The sequence below is a fragment of the Delphinus delphis genome, chromosome 10, assembly GCF_949987515.2.
Source record: "Delphinus delphis chromosome 10, mDelDel1.2, whole genome shotgun sequence".
Classification (NCBI taxonomy): domain Eukaryota; kingdom Metazoa; phylum Chordata; class Mammalia; order Artiodactyla; family Delphinidae; genus Delphinus; species Delphinus delphis.
This window is the reverse complement of record NC_082692.2, coordinates 41,161,731-41,173,973: the sequence shown is the minus strand read 5'-3', so window position 1 is coordinate 41,173,973 and position 12,243 is coordinate 41,161,731. Positions and strand designations below refer to the sequence as shown.

General features: G+C 41.5%; 1 pseudogene; it reads left to right on the top strand.

The window, feature by feature from the left end:
• Nucleotides 1-2,126: 2,126 nt before the first annotated feature.
• Nucleotides 2,127-11,993, top strand: LOC132432110 (DLA class II histocompatibility antigen, DR-1 beta chain-like; annotated as a pseudogene).
• The last annotated feature ends 250 nt before the right edge of the window (nucleotides 11,994-12,243 follow it).

Sequence of the window (12,243 nt, the reverse complement as noted above, 5' to 3'; positions counted from 1 at the left end):
AAATATAGATCACTGATACAGGATAGAAAGCCCAGAGATAAACCCATGCACCTATGGTCAACTAAGCTATGACAAAGGAGGCAAGGATATACAATGCAGAAAAGACAATCTCTTCAATAAGTGGTGTTGGGAAAACTGGACAGTTACATGTAAAAGAATGAAATCAGAACACTCCCTAACACCATACACAAAAATAAGCTCAAACTGGATTAGAGACCTAAATGTAAGACCAGACACTATAAAACTCTTAGAGGAAAACATAGGAAGAACACTCTTTGACATAAATCACAGCAAGATATTTTTTGATCCACTTCCTAGAGTAATGGAAATAAAAACAAAATAAACAAGTGAAACCTAATGAAACTTTTGCAAAGCAAAGGAAACTACAGTCAAGATGAAAAGACAACCCTTAAAATGGGAGAAAATATTTGCAAATGAATTAACGGACAAAGGATTAATCTCCAAAATATATAAACAGCTCATGCAGCTCAATATTAAGAAAACAAACAACCCAATCAAAAAATGGACAGAACACATAAATAGACATTTCTCCAAAGACATACAGATGGCCAAGAAGCACATGAAAAGCTGCTCAACATCACTAGTTATTAGAGAAATGCAAATCAAAACTACAATGAGGTATCACCTCACACCAGTTAGAATGGGCATCATCAGAAAATCTACAAACAACAAACGCTGGAGAGGGTGTGGAGAAAAGGGATCCCTCTTGCACTGTTGGTGGGAATGTAAATTGATACAGCCACTATGGAGAACAGTATGGAGATTCCTTAAAAAACTAAAAATAGAATTACCATATGACCCAGCAATTCCATTACTGGGTGTATACCCAGAGAAAACCATAATTCAAAAAGAAACATGCACCCCAATATTCGTTGCAGCACTGTTTACAAGAGCTAGGTCATGGAAGCAACCTAAATGCCCATCGACAGACAAATGGATAAAGAAGATGTGGTACATATATACAATGGAATATTACTCAGCCATAAAAAGGAACGAAATTGGGTCATTTGTAGAGACGTGGATGGATCTAGAGACTGTCACACAGAGTGAAGTAAGTCAGAAAGAGAAAAACAAATATCGTATATTAACGCATACATGTGGAACCTAGAAAAATGGTACAGATGAGCAGGTTTGCAGGGCTAAAATAGAGTCACAGATGTAGAGAACAAACATATGAACACCAAGGGGGGAAACTGATGGTGGGGGGTGGTGATGGTGGGATGAATTGGGAGATTGGGGTTGACATATATACACTAATATGTATAAAATAGATAACTAGTAAGAACCTGCTGTATAAAAAGTAAATGAAATAAAATTAAAATTTTTTTAAAAGAGAAAGAAAGGGAAATATCCCCAATTAAATGAGGAAGTCAAAAAGGGAACTAGGAGGAATGGATTGATCACTTTTTCACATAAAATATTAATTATTCTAAAGCAGAGTTGCTGTGCCAAAGGCTGATTTGAGTCCTTTATCAATCTCTCAGCCCCCTGTAGAATGTGATTTAGACATTGACCCTATTACATTGTTAGTTACATGCCCTACAAAGGTACCTTCAAGAACCTCCATTCCACATGGAGGGTCTTGTAGAATGTGATTTGGACATTGACCTTATTACATTGTTATTTACATGCTCTACAAAGGTACCTTCAAGACCCCCCATTCCACAAGGATTGCCCCCGATAAGCCGCTTTCTCTATGTGTATCCTGGAGGTCCCACTAAACTCAGTGACAGTATCTGGAGACAATCCTGAAAAACTTGGGTGACCATCGCTGACCAGCACAGAGCTGGCTCACAATAGGGCCCCAGTTAAAATGTTACAAATACAACTGGATCAAACCTTTAAAGCACGAAATTAAAACAATCCTCCTAAGGAAGGAAATCTGAGTTTCAAAAGAGGAACTTCATATTGAGTATCTAACCAGCAACTGATGATGATATTCACAGATGAATCTGATTGGTTCTCCAAAACTGAGACGACCCAATCCAGGAACAAAGAAATGAGTTCCTTGGTTGGTAATGTTTGAGATGTGGGTTGGAGGAGGGTCCTAGTCCTCACTGAGATTTGTCTGCTCCCCTGCACCCTGTCTTCTTCTCTTCTTCTGCATGGTGTGCCTTTGGTTCCCCGCAGGCTCCTGGACAGTAATACTGACAGTGATACTGATGGTGCTGAGCCCGCTCCTGGCTTGGGCTGGAGAGGTAAGCGCACACCTTTGATGGTGAGCTATTTTGGGGTGTGGGGGAAGGGAGGGAGTTAGTTTTGTCTGGGTCCAGGCCATGTCACTTAAAACACCGACATCTTCTTCAGTGACTACTTACCTTTATCACATGGATCCTCAATTCCTTCCACAAACAAAAGGAGCCTGGATACTTGCCCTCTTTATAAGACCAGCATAAGGTGCCTTCGTATATATACATATAGGCTATTTCTTGTCAACTCTCTTCTAATAAAACCTCTCCAGCCTTATATCCCATTCCCTCGGGGTTTTGAGAGGATTTAGAAATGCTTTCAAAAATGATCTAAAATGATTATTAATGATTTCAAAACAATTCCCATCCGTGGTTCCCTTTATTCTGTTGAGTTATGCCAGAAAATGGGAATAATCCTCTGAAAATTTTATGGGGACTCAAAAGGAATTAGAAAGATCTCTCCTAGAAGATCCTGTGTTATGTCCATGGGATCTGTGATGCGGCTACCTCTCACTAATACGTGAGGATGTATCAAGAGACCTCACCATTGTCTCCTTTTCTTTTCTTTTTTTTAAGTTGAAGTATAGTTGATTTACAATATCAAGTTAGTTTCAGGTATACAGCACAGCACTTCAGTTATATATATATATTATATATTATACATATATATATTCTTTTACAGATTTTTTTCCCTTATAGGTTATTACAAAATATTGAGTAGAGTTCCCTGTGCTGTACAGTAAGTCCTTGTTGGTTATCTATTGTCTCCTTTTCTTTCTCCCTAAACCCCACTGTTCATAAGGCCTGTATGCCTGTACTGGAGGTACTCTGACAAAAGCTGGGGTTAGTTTTCTCCCTATTTCTCCTGCGTAAAGCACTCTGGACCTGAAGCAGGGATCCTTAGTACTAAGAATGACCCTGTAGTTAAGGAGCATCTAAGGGGCATTCTGTGATGCCTTAAAGAACTCATAAGAACTGAAAACCTGACACAGGTTAATTCTTATTAGTGCTTATTCTATTTTGAACCTTTCTATCCTATCAGTTTCTCCTATATCTCCTCTTTCTGTGGCCTGAACCCACAAGAAGAGATTCAACTAGTATAGAATAAATTATGAAATTATATTTTTATAAACTCCAAATAGTCAAATATCAGCAATTTCATATGGTTCAAACCATACACCCTGAGCAGGATACAGAGCATGTGAAGGCTGTTTCCATCCCATAGGGCTGAAAGCCAGTAAGGAAATCAAGGGAACTCATTGACCTCTTGGAGTCTTGGGCCCAAATTTCATAGGTTCATTCATCATGCCATCTATTTTCCATAATTAGCCGTCTTTGGTTACCTCTCCTTCCAGTTTTTCCCTATTCTTTCCCCTACTATGTCATCACTGTTACTAAAAATCCCCGGTTTGCACAAACCCTCAGCAACTATAACAGACGCATTGGATGAAATGAAACTTCATGAAATGTTCCCTATCTCCTAAAAATCACCTTTTCCTTACCTGTGAATGTTTCTTCCAAGTAGTAAGAGGAGAAAGAGGAAGTTAGTCTGAATTTCTCACAGGAAAGTAGAAGAGACATAAGGTGTCATGATTACAAAAGTGTGTTGGAACTGGAGCCCCTTCTTGCTTTACCAGGAGCCCCACAAAGATCAATTCCCAAAACTATGGCTTTATTCATTTAGATGACAAATACTTCTTTGAGCAACTATTATATACTGGGCTCTGTCCTAGGCACAGAGGATTCTATTTGAATAACAGAAAAAAAAGTCCCCCATGATCATGGAAGTTACCTAATGACAAGAGAGAAAGACAACAACCCAATAACCATTGAACCAAGAAGAACATTTCAAACAGCAATAAATGCTCTGAAAAAAAATATAAGGGTTAAGGGTCTGAGAAAATTGTATTCACCTGACTTCAGTGCAAGTGTCTACAGGGGTCTTCCTGTGACATTCAATTGAGACATAAATGATGAGAATAAGCCAGACATGGGAAGGATCTAAGGGACAAATGCTCCAGGGAGAGGAACCAGGGGAAAGGTCAAAGTGTGGGAAGATGTTTGCTATGTTTAAGGGATGGAAAGAAGGTTAGAGGAGCTGAAGCAGAGAAAGCAAGTTGGGGAGTGGAATAAGATGAGGTTAGAGAGAAAGTCAGGAGTCAAATCATGTTAGGCCCTGATGGCCATAGTGAGAAATTTGACTTTTATTTACAGAGCTGTGTGAAGCTACTAAGGGGTTACAAGGAGAGTCCATTTATATTTATTTTAAAAACTAATTCTAGCTACCACATGGAGATTGGATTGCAGGGGTTCCAAGTGAAGTTACAGAGACCAGTTAGGGGACAGTAGAAGGGTTCTCCAGGGAAGATGTGCCTGTGACTTCATTTAGTGTAGTAGCGATGAAGTGAACAGATTTGGGATAGACTGTTGAGTGACTTGTTAATGAATTAAATGGTGGGAGTTGGAAGATAGAAAATCAAAAGCTTATCCCTCAGGATTTTGTCTTGCATGATAACTAGGTGGATGGCGGCACTGTTTATTGAGATAGGGAGGACTATGGACCAGTACATCTCCTTAGACTGGATCCAAAAGTCACCTAATTAATATAAAAGACTCATTTATTGATTTTACCCCTTAGGAAATTTCCAGGGTTTTAGGAGACCTGTGGCAGAAATGGGGATGAAGAACAAATACATGTTTCTTATCATAAATCACAATATCACAGTGACTAATTGCCAAGGCAAAGAAATCAGTCAACTTTGGTTGGACTGAACAAATTTATTTTATTGGAAAAAACAGCTCTTCACTGGGACTGGCTTCCCAAAAAACATATTTCATGTAGGACCAAGATTTTCAACAGAAATAATATTGGCAAATTTTTCTATGTCACTCTCAGCTGCTCCATACTTGAGAGTGGTTTCTCCAGGACAGTTTTTTCATATGATTTACACCCATGGTTCTCACCCAACGACAGCTCAGCACTCTTTCTCCCCGTTCCTTCACCCGCCGCAGAACATTGGCTCCAGATAACGCCATTTTTAGTTGTCACACAGGGGGTTTCTTTTGACAACTAGTGGGTAGAGGCCAGGAAAGCTGATAGACAGGCTACTATGCACAGAACAGCTCCCTCTCCCCAGCCACAAAGAACCACCTGGTCCAAAATGTCTATAGTGCTGAGGTTGAAAACACTGCTTTATATACACTATGCTGCTTCTAGAAATTCTAGACTTACACTTTCTACACACATTCACCTTCCAGTTCAACTCTTCATGGTTTTATGTAGCTTGTTTCATTACCCCCAAAACTAGACAGTTGAACAAATTCATTACTTTCTTGTTGAATCCATTCAATCAAAGCAAGTTCAAGATCTTCATTTTTATTTTTTGCCTTACGCCATGTTTTTCAAAATGTCACGAGTTCTTGGTCATCACATCTCTATTTGATTTCAACAACTTGTCTTTTTAAGTCATAAATAGTGGTGGCTGTTACAATATTTTTCAGTAAAATGCCTCAAATTTCTGCAGCAATGCTACTTTCCACACTATTAATGATATCAGAAACTTCCATTTATTCTTCTTACCTTTAACCACAGGGTTATTCTTTAACTCTTTTTGACATTTTCACAATTCAACTAAATCTAAAGACAAAAATATTTTCATTTTTGAAAGAAACAAAAACATTCATTTGAAAACATACATGCAACCCAATATTCACTGCAGCATTATTTACAAATATCCAAGATGCAGAAGCAACCTAAGTGTCCATCAACAAATGAATGGGTAAAGATGTGGTTTGTGTATATATACACACACACACACACACACACACACACACACACACACACACACAGTGGACTATTACTCAGCCATAAAAAAGAATGAAATTCTGCCATTTGCAACAATGTGGATGGACCTACAGAGTATTATGGTTAGTGGAATAAGTCAGACAGAGAAAGTCAAATACTCTATGTTATCACTTATAAGTGGAATCTAAAAAATAAAACAAATGTATATGACAAAACAGAAACAGACTCACAAAGAGTGAACTACTGGCTACAAGTGTGGAAATGGAAGGGGAGAGGGGCAAGATAAAGGTATGGGATTAAGAGATACAAACTACTGTGAATAAAATAAATAAGCAACAAGATATACTGTACAACACAGGGAAATATAACCATTATTTTGTAATAACTTTAAATGGAGTATAACTTTTAACAATATTGAATCATTATGTTGTACACTTGGAACTAACATAATGTTAATGATACTGTAATTTAATACCAAAAAATCAAAAATATGTGCATTCATATGATATATATGTGTATATTTATGTCTATATGTATCTTTACACACAGTGAAGCTACGGAACCATATGTAACCAATAAGAGCTCTGAGACACATTTGACCCCTTCTCTCAGCAGGTCAGATTTGCCAAACGAATTTTAGCAGCAAATTTTTAGAAAATCTGATTTTCTGAGCTATCCAGATTTGGAAATGCAGAAAAGGCATTGTGGACCTGTATTGGGGTTATGGTTTTAATCTCCTAAAACTCTTCAATAGTTCTCATTACGTTTAGCATAAAGTCAAAATCCTAATGTCACCTACAAGGAATTTAAGTGCCTGGTTCCATGTGATTTTTCCAGTCTAATCTTTTCCCCTCCTTCCTCTCACTCTCTGTGCTTCAGTGAACTTTCTAGAGGAAGTTCATCAATTCTTTCAGCTTTTCCACACAGTATTACCATTACCTAAAATGTCTCTCTTTTTCCCCTAAACACACACACACACACACACACACACACACACACACACACTCTTCCTCTAGCTCACATCCATGTAACCTTTTATGTTACCACTTAAAGTGGTCTTCAGAGACCACTTCTCTGGCACCCTAACCTAATTTGGGTCATCCTATCATTCTCTGCTATAGAACTTTTATCCTGACTTTTCTCACTTCTGTATAAATTCTTGCGTGTTTGGCTTTTGTCCATCACTTTCACTAAATTTTAAGCTCCACAAGTAGAGGGGAGATGGCTGTGTTCCCTTCCTTGGAGTCCCAAGGGACAGCGAAATTTGGACACAAGCACAGCCCTAACCAAGTACTTACAGAATGAAGGAGGCTCCTAAGAGGAGATGGTGATGGGGCAAATCCCAGTCCAGTTCACACTTGGAGATGTCCAGGCGAGCATGGAAGCCAAGTGGAGCCCGAATGGCTCAGGAGCAGAGGGGTCTCTTCCGCCCAGCACGTCCTTCCTCCACCGCTGGCAGGTGGAAGATGAACCCGTGGGGTGCCGGTAGAGCCTCCGAGGGAGTCCTAGCGCCCCCCGCCTGCGTTCGGGCGCCTGTCATCGGTGGGCGTCACCGCCAGTCTCCTCCCATGCGCGCGGGTGACAACATCATTCCTGTCCCCACAGCACTTTTCATGGTACAGGTAAAGTCCGAGTGTCATTTCTCCAACAGCACGCGGCAGGTGCACTTCCTGGACAGGTACATCTATAACCGGGAGGAGCTGATGCGCTTCGACAGCCACGTGGGGGAGGACCCGGCGGTGAGCGAGCTGGGGCGGCCGGCCGCGGAGCTCTGGAACCGCCAGAAGGATGCCCTGCAGCGGGCGCGGGCCGCCGTGCACACCTTCTGCAGGATCAACTACAAGTTCTTGGAGAGAAGCAGCGTGCGGCGGCGAGGTCGTGGGGGGGCGGGGGGCGGTGACAGAGACAGAGAGACACAGAGACAGAGGGACTGAGTCCAGGGTGAGTGTGTAGGATTGTGGACAAGTGCAAGTTACGAGGGTACACGTGAGAGCTTTCTGTGGGAAAACTAAAGTGAGATTTTGTCGACGTGTGCTGGTGAAAGGGGAGAGAGTGTATGTATGGTGGGGGGAGTGGGCCTGGGGTCTGAGAGGACCGGGAGGGAGCGGGGTATGGGGAGAGGGATGCAGGAGCGAGGGCTCCAGGCAGCCTCAGCTGCCGCCCTGGGAGAGTCTGGGGGAGGGGAGACGAAGGAAAAGGCTGACTGGGGTGGGTGGTCAGAGATGCGGGAAGGAACCTCCAGGTGTCTGTGCTTGGGGGAGGGTAGGGGAGGAGAGGTGAGGAATGTAAGAGGTTTAGGAGAACGTGAGAGGAGCCCCAGTCTGCTCTGGTCACACACCCTCTTACTCCTGAAACCCCTGAAATAAATGTGCCGGCGTGGCGTCTGTGTGCAGGCGCGTTTCTTTGAGAATGAAATTTGTGAGGGAGACTAATCTCTAGGGGTGCAACGGAGAAGAACCTTCCACTCACCTCCGACCTTTCTGAGGCTACTTTTAGGTCTAAATTTCCAACTACTCTTTTGTTTTCTTAGTGTGTATATTTTTACATATTTGAAATTATTGTGAAGCTAGCTTTTCAGATATAATTTTGTTACTTAATAATACCATACTGATGTTACTATTTTTATAATGCTAATAGTACTTAGGTAGTTGTGTTTTCCCTTTGTATGGCTGTAAGCAATTTACCTCACATTCCCCATTGTTAGATTTTATTTTCCATATTGCCACTTAGTTAGAAATTTATATCTTATTATTTTTAACTTACATTTCTTTTATTTCTAAAATTCTTCTCTCTTTTTTTCCCCCCCAATTTTAATGACTGCCCAAAGCATTATCTATTAATCTGTTGCCACTAGGGTCCTAGTGTTTTTCTCAGTAATTTTATGGGTTGTCTATGCAGTAAGATTATTAACACTTTGCTGATACTTGATTCAACGTTTTCTCCAGTTTGTGGTTTCTATTAGATTCTGTTCAATATTTTCCATGTTGAGAATTTAACGTTTTTTACTTACTGAAATAGAAACTGAAAAATTGTGACTAATGATTTACCATCGATCTTAAATCTGCTATTTTGTGGTACTGTACAAATGTGTCCCCCATTTCTCCTTTCTTTTTTTTTTAAATTAATTAATTAATTTATTTATTTATTTTATTTTGACTGTGCTGGGTCTAGTTGCCACACGACGGCTTCTCTAGTTGTGGCACGCAGGCTTAGTTGCAGTATGTGGGATCTTAGTTCCCCAACCAGGGATCAAACCGAGGCCCTGAGCATTGGGAGGGCGGAGTCTTAACCACTGGACCTCCAAGGAAGTCCCTCTCCTTTCTTTTAAAATAATTGTATTTATTGAGGGCCTGAGAGTGCTAGAGGCTGTCTCAGACGTGAAGAGTCCCAGACCCTGCCCTGATCTCAAATGTCAGTTTAGAAGGAGAGAGAATTCTAAAATGATAACAATTGAAAAACTAGATGTGGCTTTTTTGGGGGGAAAAAAAAAAGAGCAAGAGAGAGAGAGAGATCCATCAGCTGAGTATAAAACAATAAAAACTTTTTAAATGATTAACTTTCCTTGTTCCTTTTCCTCTGCAGGACTCATGCTTTCCTTGAGACACAACTCATAGAGTTAGAGAATGACCTCTGTCTATTTCTGCTTCTCAGGGGAAGAACCATTTCTGTGCTGTTCTAAGATGTGAGTCCATTGAGGCAGTGTAACCAGGATTTCACGCTCTACACCTCTATCTACCCCACTACTGTTCCCTAATTTACCCTTAAGCTGTGAATCACACTTTCTTTCACAGTAAAAACATTCAATAAGTAACTGATGTATACTGAAGGCTAAGTTCTGGTCATTTCTTTTTTTTCTTTTTTGGCCCTCCCTGTGCGGCTTGTGGGACTTTACTTCCCTGACCAGGGACTGAACCTGGGCCTTCAGCAGTGAGAGCGCAGAGTCTTAACCACTGGACCGCCAGGGAATTCCCCCAACCATTTCCTTACATAGTTTAAGTCCATTAACTCTTTTTTTTTTAATATGATGATCAATATTTTTTATTGAAGTATAGTTGATTTACAATGTTTTGTTAATCTCTGCTGTACAGCAAAGTGATTCAGTTATACATATATACATCCTTTTTAAAATATTCTTTTCCATTATGGTTTATCATAGGATATTGAATATAGTTCTCTGGGCTATACAGTAGGACCTTGTTGTTTATCCATTCCATATACAGTATAATAGCTTACATCTGCTAACCCCAGCCTCCCACTCCATCCCTCCCCCAGCCCCACCCTCCTTGGCAACCACAAGTCTGTTCTCTATGTTCGTGAGTCTGTTTCTCTTTCGTAGATAAGTTCATTTGTGTCATATTTTAGATTTCACATATAAGTGATATCATATGGTATTTGTCTTTCTCTTTCTGACTTACTTCACTTAGTATGATCATCTCTAGGTCCATCCATGTTGCTGCAAATGGCATTATTTTGTTCTTTTTTATGGCTGAATAGTATTCCATTGTATATATGACTCATTTAACTTGAAGAGGTAAATTCATATCATTATCCTCCTTTATAGGAGAGAAACTGAGGCACAGAGGGATTTAAAAACTCTCGCAGGATTAACCAGTTAGAAGTAAAGCCTGGATTTGAACACAGGCAGCCTAGTTACAGAAATCACCCTTTTATTGAATGCACCCTGTGTCTTGCAAAATTTGTAAACACTTCAACAATAGGTAACTGTTTCAAATTATGAAAAGAAACCCCACAATTTTGCTCAACATCTCTCAACTCTAATAGGCCCTGTTATAGGGGTTAAATTCAAGACCCATGACACTGACTTCTCCTAAGCCACATGGCAGTCTGGTCTGCCCAAGGCTACATCTGGTCAGGAGGCTTTCTGTCTCCCTCACTATTCCCTCTACATTTTCTCTCCTACTGGAGCCTACAGTGACTGTGTATCCTGCAAAGACCCAGCCCCTGTGGCACCACAGCCTCCTGGTCTGCTCTGTGAATGGTTTCTATCCAGGCCACACTGAAGTCAGGTGCTTCCAGAATGGCCAGGAAGAGGAGGCAGGGGGTGGTCTCCACAGGCCTGATCCCTAATGGAGACTGGACCTTCCAGACCATGGTGATGCTTGAAATAGTTCCTCAGGGTGGAGAGGTCTACACCTGCCACGTGGAGCACCCCAGCCAGACCAGCCCTGTCACAGTGGAATGGAGTGAGAAGCTTTCTGACCTCGAAAATTCCTTACCCATCAGGGAGGAGACTTGCTTACCCCCGAGTGTCAGGTTTCTCCTCTCCCCACAGCATATGTGCATTTTCTCCATGTTCTTCTCTCCTTCAGCTTAGATTATTGGGGCTGCCCTGTGATATCCTGTGATAGAAATCCCCTGATTGTTTACAGACATCCCGTGATGGTTTCTACAAATACCTATACTCCCTGGGAAGGCAGTTCTGCCTGACAAGCAGAATAGAGGAGATGTCCCTGTTTTGAGCCTCCCATGACAGCACAGGTCGTGGTCACCCCTTGGCCCTGGGCACCAGTGCCCTGCATCGGGCTGGGCTCGTGCTTCTGACACTCCTGCTCTGAGTTGTTATTGTGACTGAGAAGGGGCACATCCTCTACAGGGATGTTCCTGTCCTGAGGGGAGTTCAATCTCAACCAGTCCCAGGCTCCTCGTCCATCAGATGTTGAAGACGTGTGGCCTTATGCCAGGGCTGTGATATTTAAGCGATTCACTGCCTGAACCTTGTAGCCATTCCTTTTCTAGGAATGGCCAATTATTCTAGTTCTTTCATATCAGGCTTCTCCCCCCAGTCAAAGCTCTCAGAGTCTCAGAGAAGTTGGATTCAGGGTAAAAATCACCCAAACTAGCTTCTTTTCTCAGGGACACGGTATGAACCTTCACGAGGCAAGATGCTGAGTAGAATCCGGGCCTGTGTTATGGGTCTGCTCCTCCTTGGGGTGGGGCTGCTCTTAATCAGGAATTAAAATGGTAAGGAAGCTGTTAGCAGCTGAGATGCCCCGCAGGTTTCTTGGAGGAAGAAATATGGCTTTGCTCAGTGAGTTCTCTGAATATCAATGACCCTATCCTACAGGGTCATCGTACAGGGTCATCGATATTCAGAGAACACATCGAGCAACACTTACCTAGTCAATCTCAAATTTCCTGGAAATCCAGAAATCAACAGTCCGCGGTTATTTATGAGTGAAATATAAGAGGTGATGGCCTGTACAGATA